Source organism: Bubalus kerabau, chromosome 7 (assembly GCF_029407905.1).
Source record: "Bubalus kerabau isolate K-KA32 ecotype Philippines breed swamp buffalo chromosome 7, PCC_UOA_SB_1v2, whole genome shotgun sequence".
Lineage (NCBI taxonomy): Eukaryota > Metazoa > Chordata > Mammalia > Artiodactyla > Bovidae > Bubalus > Bubalus kerabau.
In genome coordinates, this window is record NC_073630.1 from 112,817,786 (window position 1) to 112,838,749 (window position 20,964).

The 20,964-nt window shown below is 36.4% G+C and overlaps 1 protein-coding gene across 3 annotated transcripts in view; it reads right to left on the reverse strand.

Moving 5' to 3' along the window:
• Nucleotides 1-20,964, reverse strand: part of RAB28 (RAB28, member RAS oncogene family) — a 98,521-nt gene that overhangs the window by 17,781 nt on the left and 59,776 nt on the right. The window lies entirely within an intron of this gene.

Below are 20,964 nucleotides of genomic sequence, written 5' to 3' on the forward strand. Positions count from 1 at the left end.
ATTATACCCCAGCTTAGACACTAGCAGTATAATTTGCGGCAATTCTTTCAATCTCTTTATGCTTCAGTCTCTAAATCTAAAAACTGGGAAAAACAAATGGATCTATTATATACAAAGTTCTTTGAGAATTAATCCATGTTTAGTGTACAATGGGGCTTCCCTGGTGGTTCAGCTGGTAAAGAATCCGCTTGCAATGCAGGAGACCTGGGTTCGATCCGATCCCTGGCTTGGGAAGATCCCCTGGAAAAGGGAAAGGCTACCCACTCCAGTATTCTGGCCTGGAGAATTCCACGGACTGTATAGTCAATGGGGTCGCAAAAAGTCAGACACAACTGAGCGACTTTCACTTTCATGCACAATGACCAGCACATGTTAAGTGCCCAGAAAACTAAAAGCTATCATTCCTATTATCTATATAGTTTGAGGCACATTTGATGATACTCAAAAATATGCATTAGTATAATGCATTTAAACATAGTGATTAATTGTAACATATACTTTCCACAGCATATTTGGTTTGAAAGTTTAACTACCTTAATATATTAATTACAATAGTTCTGTAATCTCTATAAACTTTAATGTTAACACAAGCACATTATTAATTTTCTGCCAAAAGATATCAATATTTCGTTGTCTACTTACTTTATTTACAGTTATGGCTTAATTTCACAAAGACATAGCTCATTTGCTTTCCAATTCTAAAAGTGTCCATTCTCAAAGCAGTAATGGGCCAGAATATATTTTCTTGAATAGTGGTAGGTGCTTTAAAGCAAAGCATAGTACTCATATCCAATACTGGTTTTATCCAACACAGTCTAATTTTTTCAAATGTGATCTTTTATTGAACAGTTTCTCTTTTTACAACACTACAAACCCTATAAGGGTGTTGATTCAATGCTGTCAAATTATAAGGCAAATATATTCACAGGATTTAAGGACAACTAGGCTCTTTGAGTCAATATAGGAAAAAAAAACTTAAACTGATTTCCTGAGGAAGGGACCCAACTGACTTGTAAAAACTTGTAAATTTGCAAATCTAGTAAGCTTACATAATAGTGGCAATTGATTTATCAACTAAAAAATGCTCTCATAATACGTAAAAGTCTTTATTTGAAATTACATTGAAGGTCTTTAGTTTGTAAGCTCAAGAGATCTTTCTCTAGGAGATTTCTGATCTACTGGGGGATTCCTGAGCCCCATTTATACTGCTTAACTAGGATAATATGCACCTTTTTTCTTTTCTGGCCACAACTTGCTGTTCCTTAAACATCACTGAGACTTTATTTACAAGAAGAGGCCAAAAAATGTCCAGATACCACAGGCATCAATTTGTTGATGACTAAAATACTAAGCTATTAGCACTGACATTTGTACATCTAGTTTACCATAATATTGAAGTTAGAATACTTTCCTAATTCAACAAGAGTAAGAACAAATCATGTCACTAGGAAAATTCCCCAGTGAAATCACTGTCCAATTAAAAAAATAAAGTCTGTCATTCAAAATGTATGTGCGTTTGTCTTTTCTAATGAAGACAGTCTGCCACGGTTGTGTCTTTCTTTCTTTCTTTCTTCTCTCCCTTCTCCACTTGCCCTACCAGATAACTCCTCAACTACTTACACAGATAAACTACTATAAATTTATCTATATAGCACTGGGGGATTTACTAACCAAAAGTTTTTTCCCTAACAAAGATAATCATTAGAGACTAATAACTATCACTAATCAATTGATACAAAATTATTCAGTAAGTATTTATTATATACCAAGCTCTATGGTAGGCAGTGAGAACCCAAAGAGATACAATCCAGGTCCTAAAAAAATTACCACCAGTATTGGGAATATAAAAAACCATTAAGAAACATAAAAGTTATCTTAAATAACCGAGATTTTGAGAATGACACAGCAGATATAGAAAAGGCCCTCGCAGAATTTGACCATTGTTTTCCTCTGTTGTGTTAGAATTTAGTGAGCAAAATTTAAAAGGCCTTAATTACTAGAGTCTGTTGTTGTTCGGTCACTAAGCTGTATCCGACTCTTTTGCAACCCCAAGGACTATAGCCACCAGGCTCCTCTGTCCATGGGATTACCCAGGCAACTATACTGGAGTGGGTTGCCATTTCCTTCTCCAGGGGATCTTCCTGACCCAGGGATCAAACCCATGTCTCCTGCATTGGCAGATGGATTCTTTATTTCTAAGCCACCAGGAAAGCCCTAGTTACTAGAATACTTCATTCTAAATAATCCAGAAATAAATTCTGACAATGAAACTACAGTGAGATACTGGTAAATTCTTTCATTTCTTCGATTTCTGAAAGCATCCTTAAAATTATTATCCAGTATTCATCTAGCATACATGTGGTAACAATCTTACTGATATGATTTAATTTCCCTTATATCCTTCAGTGCAGGGGTCCCCAACCTTTTTGGCACTAGGGACCAAAGACTTCAATTGACTTGAAGACAATTTTTCCATGACCAATTCAAGCGCAGTAGGGTTCTCACTCCTATGAGAATGCCTGTCGCACATCTGACAGGAGGCAATGCGAGCAGCGGGGAATGGCTGTAAAGACAGATGAAGCTTCGCTCGCTCACCGGCTTGCTACTCATCTCCTGCTGTACGGCCCAGTAGCTAACAGGCCAAACACTGGTACCAGTCCATGGCCCAGGGGCTGGGGACCCTACTTCAGTAAACCAGTATTTTATTTTTTTTAATAAAATACTTACTCTTATTATTTTCTTATTTTAATACAGCTAGTTCCTGTATTTTATTTTTGAAAACGGAATTAAAATCTCCCAACAGCATTAATACATAAACATTTCCCAAATATTCAGAAAAACAATTATCAAAAGGATATAAAAAATGTCACTAACTAGCAACAACTACTGTTAAAATTTTGGTGTATATCCTTCCAATATCTAAACAACTGAAGGACATGGGCATTAACATTGTAATACGCAACTTTCTTTCAGCTCTACTATACTATACCCTGCTTAAAGTATGCTTAACAATTTCAATGGATAACCAGTTTACTGATCACTCACTCTACTCATTCAGCGAATATTTGAGTGCGTACTATGGCTAGGCAAAGAGAAGGAAATGGCCACTCCAGTATTCCTGCTTGGAGAATTCCATGGACAGAAGAGCCTGGTGGGCTACAGTCTATGGGGTCGCAAAGAGTTGGACACAACTAAGCAACTAACACAAACACAGACATGGCCAGGCACTGTCCTAAGAGCTGCATATGTAACAATGATCTTACATTTTAATTCAGAGAAACAGACCAACAAGTAAATTACAAAGTATTGCAAATGTTGATATATCTTATTGAAAAAAAATAAAATATACATGAGAGGAATTACTCTTTCAAACACGTAGGTCAAAGACCCTTAAGGTGAAGACCACACTTACCACACTCAAAGAGAAGCCAGGAGGCCAGAGTGGCTGATGAGTTAGCAAGAGAGGGAAACAGCAGGAAATGAAGTTTTAAAAGCCAGGAACTATATAGGTCACTAAAAGAGAGATGCAAAGCTAGTGGGAGGTTTGTAAGGAAAAAAAAAATTTTAAGATGTAATCTTACAGTTTAAAAGGCTGGGGCTGCTGAATAAACCACTGTTTGTTGTTTTAGTCACCAAGTCCTGTCTGACTCTTTTGCGACCCCATGGACTGCCCATCAGGCTCCTCTGTCCATGGGATTTCTCAGGCTAAAATCTGGAGTGGGTTGCCATTTCCTTCTCCAGGGGATCTTCTCAACCTGCATCTCCTGCATTGCAGGTGGATTCTTTACTGCTGAGCTACTGGGAAATAAACTGTAATTAAATGTAAAGCAGAGAAGACACGGAGTTAGATTACAGTAAAACTCTAGGAAAGAGAAGACCGTAGTTTGGACAAAGGTGAGAACAAGAGAGATGATAAAAAGCAGGGTAGATTCTCAATATATTTTGGGAATAAAAAGTGAGTAAGAAATACTAATAGATTTGACATGGATGTAGAAGATAAAGAGAATCACTTGAAGATGGTTTAACCCGGATTTTAAATGACACAGTGTATTGTAGGTGTTGTTCCAGGTACACACAGCGCATGGATGGAGCTGCTGAGCAGATCAAGATTTACAGTTAAGTAGTGCTGGAGTTTTCCCAATCATGTACAATTACTGAAAAGAAGGGCAGGTAATTGAAGATAAAAAATGTTAAGGAGTAGATTATATTGAAAAGAGCATGGAATTTAAGTTAGATAAGAAGAGGAATTCGGAAAATGAAAAATTGGTAAGATTAAGCAATGTCAGAGTCTTAAGTGGGTTTAAAAATTACTGAAATTGGGTTACCAAAGATGAGAGATAACAGACAAACTGGGACACAAGAAAGTGGTAATTGATATTATGGAGAGAGTAAGTCTTCAGAATAACTATGTATACCTATGGCTGATTCATGTTGAGGTGTGACAGAAAACAACAAAATTCGGCAATTATCCTTCAACAACAACAACAACAAAAACTATCTTAGTGTTGACAGGTGGCAACATTATAGCAGATGATGAATTCAAGGAACTGAGAGACCAAAGTATTAAAAGGATAATTGGTATGCAACTAAAATTGCTAATCAAGATAGCAATAGTAATGCAGTGACTGACCCAGGAACCAAAATCTTTAAGAAATTCAAGGCAGTGAGTGATTCAGGGGTTGGCTCATGTATAATCATACAGCTTGATAGTCAAATCTAAGGGTTTTTAGGCAAGATAAAGAAGATCTGGAAAGAGCAATAACAAGAAGGTCACTACCCACCCTCCAGTACTAGTGATAAGGCAGATACAGGAGGGACGTCAATATTTGAAAGAGCTTCAGGAGACGGCAGTACTGTCCTTACAGGAGAGCTAAGTGACAGAAGTAGTTTAAAAACTTTGGTTCAAGGAAGATGTTGAGAGTATAGGAATTTTACTGATATCTTATTTGTAAGTTCCTGAAGACCCAATAGAAGAATCTCAGAAGTTAAGAAAGGGCAGAAACAGGGGTCTGAAAAGTGAAGGTCAGAACTGTATAGGATCCGAATGCAGGAAGTAAATCAATAATAACAATGTCAAAGGCTTTCTTGTGTAGCTGACATAAACGGAGATTAAAAAAACACGAGATGAAAAAATTCTAAGATGGTGTTGGACAGACAAGAAAACCCAAATTTTTCACTGTCAAAACCAACTGCGCTCAGCCCCCCAAAAAATCCCTTAGCTCACTCACCTTAACCTGGAAATTAAAATGGAACAAAAGAAAATAAGTTATCAAGATACTAAATCTATCTGCCATATTCTTAAAACTCACATGGTACATAAGATGGAAGTCTTAGAAGCCAATTAACTTTGGCTAACAAGAATAATTTGGATAAGAAGTTGGAAAGCTGCTTGAAAAATTAATATGTACAATTTTTACTATAATTCATGGCAAATAGATGGGGAAACAGTGGAAACAGTGGCTGACTTTATTTTTGGGGGCTCCAAAATCACTGCAGATGATGATTGCAGCCATGAAATTAAAAGACGCTTACTCCTTGGAAGGAAAGTTATCACCAACCTAGATAGCATATTCAAAAGCAGAGACATTACTTTGCCAACAAAGGTCCATCTAGTCAAGACTACGATTTTTCCAGTAGTCATGTATGGATGTGAGAGTTGGACTATAAAGAAAGCAGAGCGCTGAAGAATTGATGCTTTTGAACTGTGGTGTTAGAGAAAACTCTTGAAGAGTCCCTTGGACTGCAAGGAGATCCAACCAGTCCATCCTCAAGGAGATCAGTCCTGGGTGTTCATTGGAAGGACTGATGTTGAAGCTGAAACTCCAATACTTTGGCCACCTGATGCGAAGAGCTGACTCCTTAGAAAAGACCCTGAGGCTAGGAAAGATTGAGGGCAGGAGGAGAAGGGGACGACAGAGGATGAGATGGTTGGATGGCAGTACGGACTGAATGGACATGAGTTTACGTGGGCTCCGGGAGTTGGTGATGGATGGGGGGGCCTGGCGTGCTGCAGTCCATGGGGTCGCAAAGAGTTGGACATGGACTGAGTGACTCAACTGAACTGAATTGATCACTACTAGGCTTGAACCCTAGTATGATAGTCCTTACTTTCCTTTTTCACAGTAACCTATGAAGCCATCTGTTGAAAATGGCAGTTCCAGAAAAATGGAAGGAGTCTGGGTTTCTGAAAGGGAGATGAGACACTGATAAGCAGTAACAGGGTTTGGTCTTTATATAAGTAAGAAATAAATTGTTATTGCATTAAGACAGTGAAACTTCAGGGACTGTCTGTTTATAGCATTTAGCATTACCTTAACTAATACAGACTGTTGGTGGTGGTGTTTAGTTGCTGAGTCATATCCAACTCTTTTGTGACCCCATGGACTGTAGCCCTCCAGGCTCTTCTGTCCATGGAATTTCCCAGGCAAGAATACTGGAGTGGGTTGCCATTTCCTTCTCCAGGGGATCTTCCCGACTCAGGGATTGAACAGATTCTTTACCACTAATTACCTTAACTAACATAAAATATAGATTTTCATCACTCTTGTTAACAATAAACCTCTTCCTGAGCCTATATAGGGTCTTGAGTTATTAACTAATGAAAACTTGAAGTTATAATTAGTCAGATCACAAAATCCAGCATTACAACCATCTCTTAGATTCTGGTTATGTCATATTCAACTAAACAGTTTAAAAATTACATCAAACTTAATTATAAATTGAAAGGCAATTACATTTTTAGTTACCAGGGAAACAAATACAAACCAAATATAAACCACTGGAGAAATGTTCTTTCTTCTGCCATTTAACAGTTCAAGTAATATGTACATGGAAAACAGTATGAAAACAAAAGTGCATTCTCCTTTTGTTAACACATTTCGCTGGAAGATACAAAATATCTGAAAAATTATCAAGTCATGACAAATCTTGTTTCATCCATATCCACGTTCTTATTTTAAAGCAAATCAAAGCCATGTCATTTCAACCATAAATATTTTATGATATATTCTTAAGATGCTTTTTTTTGGTTTTAATGAAGAACAAAGCTTTGATTTAGAAGCAACACATGAGAATTTTGAATCTAAAGCTGTCACTTTCATCCTTCATTTGGTCCTGCTGATTCCAATGGGACACTAATCCCCTAAACTGATGTGATGGTTCAAAATTTACTTATCTTGATAACTTTCAGGATAAAGTGGCCTTAATATCAGGATATAGAAACAGATTTTGATGAGTAACAGAAAGTGAATGGTGTTTAATTAACAATACACAATCTTGATAAAAATGACATTATGTCAAATATCATCATAAAGTAAGTGTCATTACAACAATATTTTTCATATCCCAATAGATGATCTTTGTTATTATTTTACTATCTGGAGTGGTAGATTATATATAAACACTAGTCTCAGTAAAAGAAATAACTTTTCTAAAAAAAAAAAAAAAAAGAAATAACTTTTCTGAACTTCTCAAATGTTTGCATTATGGCAAAAATAGAAGAAACTATGGTCCTTCAATCATTCACAATTTATTTGGAAAGGATGTAGAAGATGTAGTAAAGAATACAGTCTGCAGAGCCAAACTGCCTGGGCTTGATGCCTTGTGGTTTCTGTTTGTGGAACCTTGAACAACCAACCTCTCTCAGTTTGCTCATGCAATGGGAACAACAATAGTACCTACCACATAATATTAATATGTAATAGATAAAATGACTAAATACATATAAAGCACATAGAACAATGACTGGTACATAGCAAGGTACATAGTATGTGACTGGCATATAATAAGTATTACTGTCATTAATCTATTTATTCATGAACTATTTATCCAGGGCCTTCTAAGTGCTAACTGCTAAGAAGGCTGAGAGAAACACATGTGGAAAGATATTATACAATGAAATTCTAAGACCAAGAGAACAACAGTGGTCTGTCTAAGATAAGGTACAACAGGAGCAATACAGAAAACTTCTAAGACTCCACAGGGGGACAAGAAAGATCTCACAAGAGAAGATGATGCTTCAGCTAACTCCTGAAGGATGAGGAAAAATTATTCAGACAACCTTGGAAACAGAGGAGACACACATTCTTTACCAAGGAACGTGTGCAAAAGCATCTGAAGAACCTGGCTTCCAAGAGATGGTAAAATCAGCAGGGCTGGTGCATAAGGGTCTTCTATAGGATACTAAGAGGTTCATATACATGTAGATAACAAATATACCACTACACTTTCATTTATCTTACCTCATATATTCCAGTCGACCTGAGCCAAAATATAAGCACTGAAAGGAAATCCTACAGGTGATGATATACACTGGAAAACCTTCAACTTTCCCTTGCTGGACTCAAAATATTTCTATTAACTACACAGTGACAACTTTTGTTTCTAATTTCAGAGACTATTCAAAAGAAAACTGTAAATGATAAATGTTACACTCCTACAGATTTCAGGAATATGACACGTTTTTTTCTGTTCAGGCATCTTGTATACATAAATAGTTGCCACTGTCATGTTATAATTTTAAAAATAGAAGATGGCAAGGTTTATACTTAGTCATTAGTCATTACACTGCATATTAGTCAACCTAAGATGATTCAGATTAACTATGCAGTTGCAAAAATCACAGGCTACCAAGAAAATAGTTCATGTACTTCTTTAAAAGAAAACACCACCTTAAAATTAGTTTATTAATGATGTATAGAACAGTCTTATGGACTCTGTGGGAGAGGGAGAGGGTGGGAAGATTTGGGAGAATGGCATTGAAACATGTATAATATCATGTATGAAACGAGCTGCCAGTCCAGGTTCGATGCACGATACTGGATGCTTGGGGCTAGTGCACTGGGACGACCCAGAGGGATGGTATGGGGAGGGAGGAGGGAGGAGGGTTCAGGATGGGGAACACATGTATACCTGTGGCGGATTCATTTTGATATTTGGCAAAACTAATAAAATTTTGTAAAGTTTAAAAATAAAATAAAATTAAAAAAAAACTCAACATAAAAAAAATTAGTTTATTAAATAAATATAAACACCTATTATGTCAAGTATTATGCTAAGTGTAAGCAATAAATTAGAGAACAAAATAGACACTATCCTTATTCTCACATTAAAGACTGAAACAAATAAACAAATACATAAACAAGTCAATGTAACAATTATAATCAGAAATTGTGTGTGGGGGAGTTGTTGAGCAGATAGAGAGTAACAGAGTGACAAGAAGCAAGATAGCAACTATGACAATTTTTTTTTAATTTGTTTATTTATTTTACTTTACAATAGTGTATTGGTTTTGCCATACATTGACTTGAATCCGCCATGGCAACTATGGCAATTTTATAAGGTAGCCATGAAAGACCTCTTTGGTCTGAGATCTGAAAGATGAGAATAAGCCAACCAGGATAGGAGAAAGTTGGAAGAGAAAAATGTTTCTGTCACTAGGACACAATGTAAAAGGGAAAATGACTGAGTACAACTGAGGAAAACAAAGAGGCATACTGAGCGTGTGTGGGTATGTGTGGTAAAACACAAAGATATCACTCAAACAAGGCAAAGCAAAGTCCCTGGAGGGCTGTACGCAAGGACACAATGTGATCTTTGCATTTTGGGAAAATTTACTCTGGCTACTAAGAGGAGAAGGGAGCTGGAAGGGCAAAACAGATGCAGAGAAACCACTTCAAGAGACTTCTGAAGAACCTCAAATCCATTTCAAAATTTACAGAACGCCTAGGGGCCCCATAACAATCTCGACAGACAGGTAAAGCATTAGCTAACTTCACACACAAGACACTGAGGTTCAGACTGACTGAACCAAAGTCCCATTGCTAGTCATCTGCAGCACGAGAGAGAACCAAACCATCCTGCTCCAAATCCAGCCAGTGTCTCACAAAGAAGAAGGAACCTTAGTTTTGGGGATGATCACGTAACAGTCTTTTATTCAGAGTTTTAATTAAAAGAATAAAGATATCAAACTTTAAAAGCTCATTACTGTAAAAACGTGAACTATTATATACCTGGTTACTGCTTACTAGTACTTTAAAAACATTCATTAATAACAGTAAATCATAAAACTGATCCCATCAGCATTACAAAATAAGACACTCTGCCTTAGCACTTGATTATATAAAGTCCTTTACAAAGTACTTGCAGCTGTACATACAAATTGTGAAATTACATAATGTTTAAAAATGATCCATCATGATTAGCCCACACATGACAAGTAAAATACCCTTAATAATTTATTAAATTTGATTTACATGTGCTTAAAATTATGTATATATTTTGACTTCTAATATACACACACTAATGCTAATAAGCCAAGTATATGACAACTTCTCTTTTTTAGTCCTATTTGTTTACTGGCATCCGGGCATCCATGTTCAGGATCTCCACTGTAGCTACTTACAGGATCGTTGATGCAATGAACAGAACAGCCTCCCAAGATACAGTCCCAAATGTAATAAATAGCCTAAAAACTATGTATCAAATGTATAATAATCAGAGCTACTAATCAAACTAAATATAAAACTTTAAGCAAAATTTTTAAATCATAATAGTTTCTAAATTGCTTTATATTGGCCTAAGATATTTCTATTTTCCTAAATATTCACTTTTCGACATCCATTAAGAACATATTCTATAATGAATATGACTTTTTCATTCAAACCAGAATGTATTACTTCATGTTTTTTTAAAAAAGTGAAAGTACCGTAGGATGCTAACTTATTACATTATTGTCTGTTCCCTGTTAATAGAAAGAAAGCATTAAAAGTATAAACTATTTATGCTTCTTAGTCCATATATAATGGCAAAAACAATAGTCTCTGTGAAGTTATTGCAAAATATGTCGCTGTCTAACTTAAAGAAGCAAAATACAGATATAGCACTTGTATGGATTTTCACAGTAATTTTTAGGTTATCAAGGAAACATCTAGAGTGTTGATCTGGTTATACTCAATTCAAACAAACTACTTGTCACATTAACTACCTCCAGGAAGTTACTCCAAACACAAAATAAACTGTTTATGCCCCTACTCAGATAGATAACATGACAGATTGTTATTAGTTGAAGACAGATGAAATACATTAATTTGATTGTGAGCATATGTTTAATTTTACCCTGCCATGCACACTCTCTAATGCTGTCTTTCTGTGATGACACAGTAAATCATACTGTATTAGAAGAATTGCTAACACAAGAAAATAAAAAATTACCAGAATTTGACTTTGGAGATTCTTAAACCAAACTTCTTAAAAAATGCAACTGCCTGAAACTGGGTTCCACAAATACATAAAGAAAAAAGGTGTCATCAAAGAAACTAATTTCTACTATAAATCTTAAAAAAAGACCTCAATGCAGTTTAACATTTTTCTTATATGCTACTTTTTATAATTTCTTTGTGAAATGCTTCTTCCCTCCTTTCCCCATTTCTACTGTTTTTAATGTTTATCCTATTAATGTGTGTGTTTTCTATAAGAAGGACACCTGCCATATTTCTTCCAGTGTTCGTTTCCCTCAGGTTAGGATTCTCCTTTTCACGATGTATTAGATTCACAGAAATTAAGATTTTATGAAATCAAATACGCCGAGAAAATAAGCTCATTATTACTTAAGCTTACATTTCTTGGTTCTTTTATAAGCAGCTAAAAACAAAAACCAAATTGTTTTAAAAAGCACAAAACTCAATAGCCACTCAAAAATATTTGTTGAATAAAGATAAATATTTAGGGGGCTCCCCTGGTGGCTCAGTGGTAAAGAATCTGCCTGCCAAGGCAGGAGACACAAATCCCATCCCTGATCCAGGAAGATCCTGCATGCAACTAAGCCCATGCCCCACAACTGCCGAGCCTGCGCTCCGGACTCCAGGAGCTGCGACTACTGAGTCCACATGCCGCCACTACGGAGCCTGTGCGCCCGTGCTCCACAACAAGAGAAGCCACCACCACGAGAAGCTCGTGCACTGAACCAGGGGGAAGTCCCCACTCGCCACAACTGGAGAAAAGTCTGCATAGCAACAAAGACCCAGCACAACGGAAGATAAACAAATGCTTTTAAAAAAAGAAAGAAAAACATTTTTAGGGTCTTAAAACAAATACAAAATATCAAAGGTGTCTAAACTAATATGTATTCTTTCATTTTACAGGAATACTATACAGGACTGAAAAACTGAGCTACAGTCTCACACCACAATTAAGAAGGAGTATCACAAACCTGTTGAGCAAAACAGAAAGACATTCATTTCTTAATGAAATATGTGAAATTTTAAAACGACAAAATTAACTATCAGTGAAGAATACACAGATGATGAAACTAAGAAGAACAGCAAGGAAAACATTAGGACAAAAGATAGCAGTTAACTCTGAAGGAAGAGAAAGGACTGATAAAGGCACCTGGTTGGCCTCTGGGGTGCTTGGCAATGCTCTACTTCATGACCCAGGAACAGTTATTTTTTAAACTACACATATATTTTATGTACTTTTCTGTATGTATATATCATTATATTAAAAAGTCTAATATGACAATCTTCTCTTCAAACTGAATTTTTCATATTATCATAAAGAAGGTCACTGCTGCAAAAATATTCATAGTTTTCACAATTTCCCCAAGGACTTCTTTAGTCCCTTAATTATCAAATCATACTCTTTCAACTTCTCTATATACATCATGAATCTTGTGGATTTTCTCTTCAATTATTTATTACCTGACTCCTCCAGATCCTTCAGTTCTTAATTACTTTTGATTCTAGTAATTCTCTAATATTTTTATAGATTCTCTATATTGCTGTAAGATTTGCATAATTACTTTGCACTGTATTTCTATTGCATCAGTTCAGTTCAGTTCAGTCGCTCAGTCGTGTCTGACTCTTTGCGACTCCATGAATCACAGCACGCCAGGCCTCCCTGTCCATCACTAACTCCTGGAGTTCACTCAAACTCACATCCATCGAGTTGGTGATGTCATCCAGCCATCTCATCTTCTGTCGTCCCCTTCTCCTCCTGCCCCCAATCCCTCCAAGCATCAGGGTCTTTTCCAATGAGTCAACTCTTCACATGGGGTGGCCAAAATATTAGAGTTTCAGCTTTAGCATCAGTCCTTCCAATGAACACCCAGGACTGATCTCCTTTAGAAAGGATGGACTGGTTGGATCTCCTTGCAGTCCAAGGGACTCTCAAGAGTCTTCTCCAACACCACAGTTCAAAAGCATCAATTCTTCAGCGCTCAGCATTCTTTACAGTCCAACTCTCACATCCATACATGACCACTGGAAAAACCACAGCCTTGAGTAGACAGACCTTTATTGGCAAGGTAATATCTCTGCTTTTCAATATAGTATCTAGGTTGGTCATAACTTTCCTTCCAAGGAGTAAGCATCTTTTAATTTCATGGCTGCAATCACCACCATCTGCAGTGATTTTGGAGCCAAAAAAAAAAAATAAAAGTCTAACACTGTTTCCACTGTTTCCCCATCTATTTCCCATGAAGTGATGGGACCAGATACCATGATCTTAGTTTTCTGAATGTTGAGCTTTAAGCCAACTTTTTCACTCTCCTCTTTCTATTGTATAATCACATACATATCTAAAACCAGACCTACAAGGATTCTTAGGGGATAATGATAAGTACCATTTACTCTGTAGAGTCACCAGAATAACATTAACAGCGGGCAGAATCAAGAGGGCAGGAAGGAGAGTATGTAAAAATTCACAGTATTTCAACTTATTTAGTACCATTAACTCAATTATCTAAATTCTCTCTGGTGGTGGTAATGGATAACCACCTCTCCTCTAACTTCAGATTAAAATGTAATAATAGGTCTAAATTGCAACATAATACCATGGAGGAAGCAACTCTTTCTGTATTCGTGACGGTTTGTAACTTTTATTGCATATTGACTCTTCTTATTTTGAGTCATGTTTCAGGCAGTTTCCATAGGAATTCTTACTGGAGAATCTCATACTGGCCAGTATTACATAGGTTTATTTGCAAAGATCAGCATGATAGCTACATAGTATAACAAGGTCCCAGTTCACTTAAGTCTTTCATTAAAAAAAAAAAAAAGGCACCTCTTTTTTTTGCATGAAAAAAAAAGAAGTGTATTTGTCTTTCCTAGATACCAGTATAGACTGGGATCTGGCAAGGATCAGAGGCAATAGTTAAGAACTGCTTCAACTGGCAATTATACTACGGTTATTTAATTATTTCTTATATTTTCCTCTCTTTTCTAATTGCCCTCAATGACCATATATTACATCCACGGGGAGAGGGGGAATGATAAAACATGATTTAAAATCACAACCAAAAGTAAACAGTAAATACAAAACTGCCCAATAGCAACAAAATCCAGAGTAATAAGAATAGTTAACATTTACTGTGAAGAATGCTGAGCGCCGAAGAATTGATGCTTTTGAACTGTGGTGTTGGAGAAGACTCTTGAGAGTCCCTTGGACTGCAAGGAGATCCAACCAGTCCATTCTGAAGGAGATCAGCCCTGGGATTTCTTTGGAAGGAAATGAGGCTAAAGCTGAAACTCCAGTACTTTGGCCACCTCATGAGAAGAGTTGACTCATTGGAAAAGACTCTGATGCTGGGAGGGACTGGGGACAGGAAGAGAAGGGGATGACAGAGGATGAGATGGCTGGATGGCATCACTGACTCAATGGACGTGAGTCTAGGTGAACTCTGGGAGTTGGTGATGGACAGGGAGGCCTGGTGTGCTGCGATTCATGGGGTCACAAAGAGTTGGACACGACTGAGCGACTGAACTGAACTGAACTGAAAGTGTTTTACAGGCACATTATACATATTAAATTATTTAATCCTCACAATAACCACTAGCTGACAGATGAGAAAATAAAGCATAGAGAGGATAAATGACATATAAGGACACATTTCTAGTAAGGAGAGGAGCCAGAACTCAAGGCCCTCGCAGTCCATCTCCAGAGTCTGTGTTCTTAACTCACTCAGCTTTCTCCTCAGGCAGTACAATCTTCTACAACCGTCATTTTCCCCATGATGCTGTTTCATTCATGTTATCCCAAGTGGAATACTTCATTCACTTTCATTTCCATATAACACATCTTTGTATGAATATACCACAATTTATATATCTTTCCTCCAAGTGGACACTCAAATTGCTTCCAATTGTTAGCTATTATCAACAATGAAGCAGCATGACTACTCTTAGTACAGGTCACCTGATACATATGTATAGCAGTCTGTTTAAGATATAAAACTGCTGAATCCTAGGGTCTATGAATGTTCAACCTTACAGAATAATGGCAAATTATTTTCAAAGTCATTGTATCAATTTACAATTCACCCAGCAATGAACATGAATTCCTGTAGATTCATATTATATCTCTGTTACTTCTTAGGCTTTTTGATGTGTACATTATTACTTATGGGGGTTCCCTGGTGGCACAAAAGGTAAAAAATATTTCTTTAAAAAAAAAAATCTTTTGGCTGCAATGCGGGAAACCCAGGTTCAATCCCTGGTTCAGGAAGATCCCCTGGAGAAGTGAATGACAACCCACTCCAGTATTCTTGTCTAGAGAATCCCATGGACAGAGGAGCCTGGCAGGCTACAGTCCATGGGGTCGCAAAGAGTTGGACATGACTTAGCGACTGAACTATAACAATCCTTTCAGAAGATCTTCAATATCATTTCCATTATAACATCAAAGTTCCCTTTATATGAGGGTTTGTTTCTAGCATTTCCACTCTATTTTCTTTAGTGAATTCCTCAATGTATTTACTACAAGCTGTTAATAATAATTTTTATCACTAGCATAGCAAATGGTCCTCACCATTTGCTATGTAATTCAGGAACATATTAACTATCCTTGGCCCTTTTTTCCATCCATATACATATTAGAGTCAGTTACTTTAAATACCACATGTAAATAGCATTGGGTTTTAAAATTATGCTGAATCAGTAAACCAATTTGAGATGAAATGTTAGTTTTATAATACTGAGTCTTTGTATCCTTGAACATGGGAGTTATCTTTTATTTGGGTCTTATATTTACACCTTATATTAAACTGTATACTTTTCTCAACACAGGGATTTCTGAAGTAGTTATTCACATCATCTGAGAATTCTGCAGTTTTATTTCTTCCTTTTTAATCTGTATGTCATGTATCTTTCTTCTTACTGTTTTACAATAGCTAGGACTTCAAGAATGATGTTGAATATGGTGAACAGTGAAAGTGAACATCCTTGCCTTGTACCTGGTCTTAGTAGGAAAGCATTCTCACTCATTTGCTATCAAGTATGATGTTAACTGTAGGTTTTTCATAGATGCCATTTATCAGGCTGAAGAAGTCAATCCTCATGCCTAGTTTGTTCAGTTTTTTTTTTAAATACCATGAATGGATATTAAATTTTATCAAATGCTTTTTATGCATTTATTGAGATCATCATATGTCTTTTCTTCTTAAGCCTACTGATATAGTAAATTATATTAATTGATTCTGAATGCTAAAACAGCCTTGCATTTCTATGATAAACACCATTCAATCATGATGTAGTATCCTTTTTATATCCTGCTAAATTCAATTCATTAATACTTTGTTAAGAATTTTTGTGTCTATATTCATGAGGGATATTAGTCTGTGGTCACTTTGTCTTTCCCTGGCTTAGTATCAGATTAACACTGCTGTCACAACAAAATGAGTTCAGAAGTGTTCCATCCTCTTTGGTATTCTGGAAGGATTTACATACAATTGATATTATTTCTTGCATGTGTGTTTGGCAGAATTCATCAGTAAAACCATCTGGGCCTGTAGTTTTCTTTGTAGGAACATTTTAAATTATGGATTCAGTTTTGGTTTGTTTTCCATAAATATCACAGTATTCAGGTTATCTATTTCTTCTTGAGTAAACTCTAGTAGTTTATATCTTTAAAGGGATTTGCTCATTTAATTTAAATTGTCATTTATGGAAATAAAACTTCTCAGTATATTCCCCATTCTCCTTTTAATATCCACAGGATTTATGACAAATTCTCCTCTTTCATTCCTGATACTATAATTTGTATCTCCTCTCTTTTTTTATGGTCAGTTTGGCTAAAGGTTTATCCAGTTTTATCAATCTTTTCAGAGGATCACCTTTTGATTTCATTAATTTCTCTACTGTCTTTTATTTCTGGTTTTAGCTTTACATTTTCCTTTCTTCTGTTTGCTTTAGATTTAATTTGCCCTTCATTTTCTATTTTCTTGAGATGAATGCTTGGGTTATGGACTTTAGGGATTTTTCTTTTTTTCAAATGTAAGCATTCAGTAACACTAAACATTTCTCTCTAAATAATTACTTTAGCTGCATCCCACTAATTTTTATATGCAGTGCTTTCATTTTTATTCAGTTCAAAATGTTTAATTTTCTATTGATTCTTAGGTTATTTAGAAGTGAGTTGCTTAATTTCCAAATAACTAAAGATATTACAAATATCTTTATGTGACTGGTTCCTAATTTAATTCCATTACTGTCAGAGAATATATTCAATTCTTTTCAATTTGTTTTTATTGGTCAGAATACGGCCTTGTTTCATATACAGCTGAAAGCAACATGTATTCTGCTGTTATCAGAGTAAATGTACTGTAAACGTCAGTTAGATCTAGCTGGTTGATGTTGTTCACGTCTCTACATCCTTAACTAATTATTTTCTACTTACCCTATCAGTAGTGAGAGGAGCGTTGAAGTCTCAACTGCAACAGTAGATCTGTCTATCACTCTTCTCTGTTCTATCAGTCTCTTTCTGTTGGTGGCTTTATATATGTTTAGGATTGTGATGGCTTTTTATTGAATTGACCCTTTGATCATTATTGTAATAGCCTTCTTTATCCCTGCTAAGTTCCTTGTTTCTGGTATTAATAAAACTACTTCAACTTTCTTTTGATTAGGGTTTATAGAACTTATCTTTTCTCATCCTTTTACTTTTATCCTATCTGAATCTTCATATTTAAAGTGGGTTTCTTATATAGACAGGATATGGGTGGGTCTTGCTTTTCTACCCATTCTGACTATCTCTATAATTTAATTGGTGTATTTAGACCAGGTGCTGGCAAACATTCTCTGTAAAGGGCCAGACAGTAAATATTTCAGGCTTTGCAGGTAATATGTTCTTTACAGCAGCTACTCAACTCTGCCGTTGTAGTGAAAAAGCAGGCACAGACAAGATGTAAACAGATGAGTGTGGCTCTGTTCCAATAAAACTATTTATGGACACTAAAATTTGATTTTCATATAATTTTCAGGTGTCAGAAAATATTATCCTTCTTTTGATTTTCTTCCAACCATTTAAAGATGTAAAGACCATTCTCAGGTAGTTGGCCATACAAAAAAGCGGCATAAGCTGCAGTTTCCTGACCCTTGCTCTACACCACTGCTCAAATCATTCTTCTGCTTAAAATCCCTGAGGGGCTTTCTACAGCTTTTAGGAGAAAATCCAAACTCCTTAAAATATAGTCTCCGTTTCTCAACTCTTCCTGCCTTACACCCTATGCTACAGCTACAACAAAATGTGAAAGAAAGGAAAGTGAAGTCGCTCAGTCGTGTCTGACTCTTTGCGACCCCATGGACTGTAGCCTATCAGGTTCCTCCATCCATGGGATTTTCCAGGCAAGAGTGCTGAAGTGGGTTGCCATTTCCTTCTCCAGGGGATCTTCCCGACCCAGGAATCGAACCAGGCCTCCCACATTGCAGGCAGACGCTTTTACCGTCTGAGCCACCAGGGAAGCTCAATTTCCCTTAATATCTCAGGCTATATCCTAGCTTCTGAGGCTTTATTCATTCTTTTACTTGTCCCTGAACTGTTTGTTGTTTCTTGTCCTCCTCCGTATGGCACACTCCTGCATATCCCTTAGGAGTCTGCTTCTGCACCTGTACACCAAGTCCTCCTGTACACCACGCACACCATGCTAGGACAGCACTACCACACCGACTGCACTACCGCTGGACTCAGAACGCTAAAGGCACTCATTAATGAATGAATGGCCGAATGAATGCTTAAAAATATTGTAAGAGGAAACTGAATTGCTCACAATAGTAAGAACAAAGTCCAATTCAAACAGGTAGTTATGTTTTCATGATCATCAAAACATATTTTAACCAAACTGATTATAGAAGAAAATTCTTAAATTCTCACAAAAACTTAAAGCATTTTCTTCATTATAAAATATCTCTTAGACTTCAGTATTAAACTGTAATGTAACAAACTCTCAGAAGATGGTGCTAGCCTGATACGTCAATAAGCCAAGAAATAATAAATAATAAGACAACGGATTTTAAAAAATGCTTCCTCTTAAAAAAAAAAGGAACTATTTAAGAAAAATCACAAGTACAGATAATTCCTAACAAAAAACATTTCAAAACAGGAAAACATCATTCCTGAACCTAATCTAAACATAAAAAAACTTCATCAATTTTCACCACTTCTTATTAAAATATAGAATAGCTGTCAGTAATCTTCAAAGGTTAAAAAAAAAGATCTGAAGGAAACAGTAAGCTTGAGTGCAAGCCCAAAAAACATTCATCTCCACTGATTAAGAATTCAGTTCACAGTTTCTATATATTAGCATATCCAATTATAACTCTCTATATAAATGGCAGGGGTAGGGAAGAAGTAGGAATAAAGAAGAAACTAAAACTATACAACCATTTTTGGTATTCAATTTTAAGCCAATGTCTTATATTATACAAGTGATAAATTTTAAATAATTCAGTATGCTAATACTTGAATATGAGATATAAATACATGGAAATAAGTGTTTTTTAAAAACCGTATCAAGGATAGTCTTATACTTTACAAAATTATTTCACCAATATTTAATAATATATTTCTAAAAATATAATAATATTTTTTAATGTCTCCATTTGGCATAATTTTTTCAACAATTATTTATTTCATAGTCCTTTATATATGTCTCAGAAAAAAATAAAGCATTATAATAAAATCTCATTTGGGGCCGAAGTGGCATCAATTAACCTGAATGGTTAAATAATTCTGTCTCCCTGGTGGCTCAGACGGTAAAGTGTCTGTCTGCAATGCAGGAGACCAGGGTTCGATCCCTAGGTTGGGAAGATCCCTGGAGAAGGAAACAGCAGTCCACTCCAGTACTCTTGCCTGGAAAATCCCATGGACAGAGGAGCCTGGTGGGCTACAGTCCATGGGGTCGCAAAGAGTCAGACACGACTGAGCGACTTCACTTCACTTCACTGCCAACAAAAAACATCAACCTCAGAAATAAAAAATATACTGATAATAAACAAACATGTTGAAAACAAATGATACACAAATCGACTCCAATGGAGAATCATGTCACTGAAATAGGTGATCAAACTTTAAAGTTGCCAAAAAGAAAAGTGTAAGACCTTACTTCATAATTGATCACATAATATTACATGTCTAGAGCATAATGTGAAAATAGGTCTCAAGGTTGGGTGTCAAACACCTCTCACTGTGCCTCTGCCATAGTGCTGATTTAAACTGACACTGCTGTCTCACTCTAGGCCATTTACATCCAAAAACTTCTTTGGGTTTTTGGTATACTCCCAGCTCACTGTTTTAAGTGGGTCTTTACGGTAAAAAGATTTCAGCTGTTTTCAAAAGACTGTTAACAACAGTTTGCTGCTGCTGTTGCTAAGTCGCTTCAGTCGTGTCTGACTCTGTGTGACCTCATAGACGGCAACCCACCAGGCTCCCCCATCCCTGGTGTTCTCCAGGCAAGAACACTGGAGTGGGTTGCCATTTCCTTCTCCAATGCATGAAAGTGAAAAGTGAAAGTGAAGTCGCTTAGTTGTGTCCGACTTTTAGTGACCCCATGGACTGCAGCCCACCAGGCTCCTCCATCCATGGGATTTTCCAGGCAAGAGTACTGGAGTGGGGTGCCACTGCCTTCTCCAGTTCAGTTTAGTCGCTCAGTCGTGTCTGACTCTGTGACCCCATGAATCGCAGCACGCCAGGCCT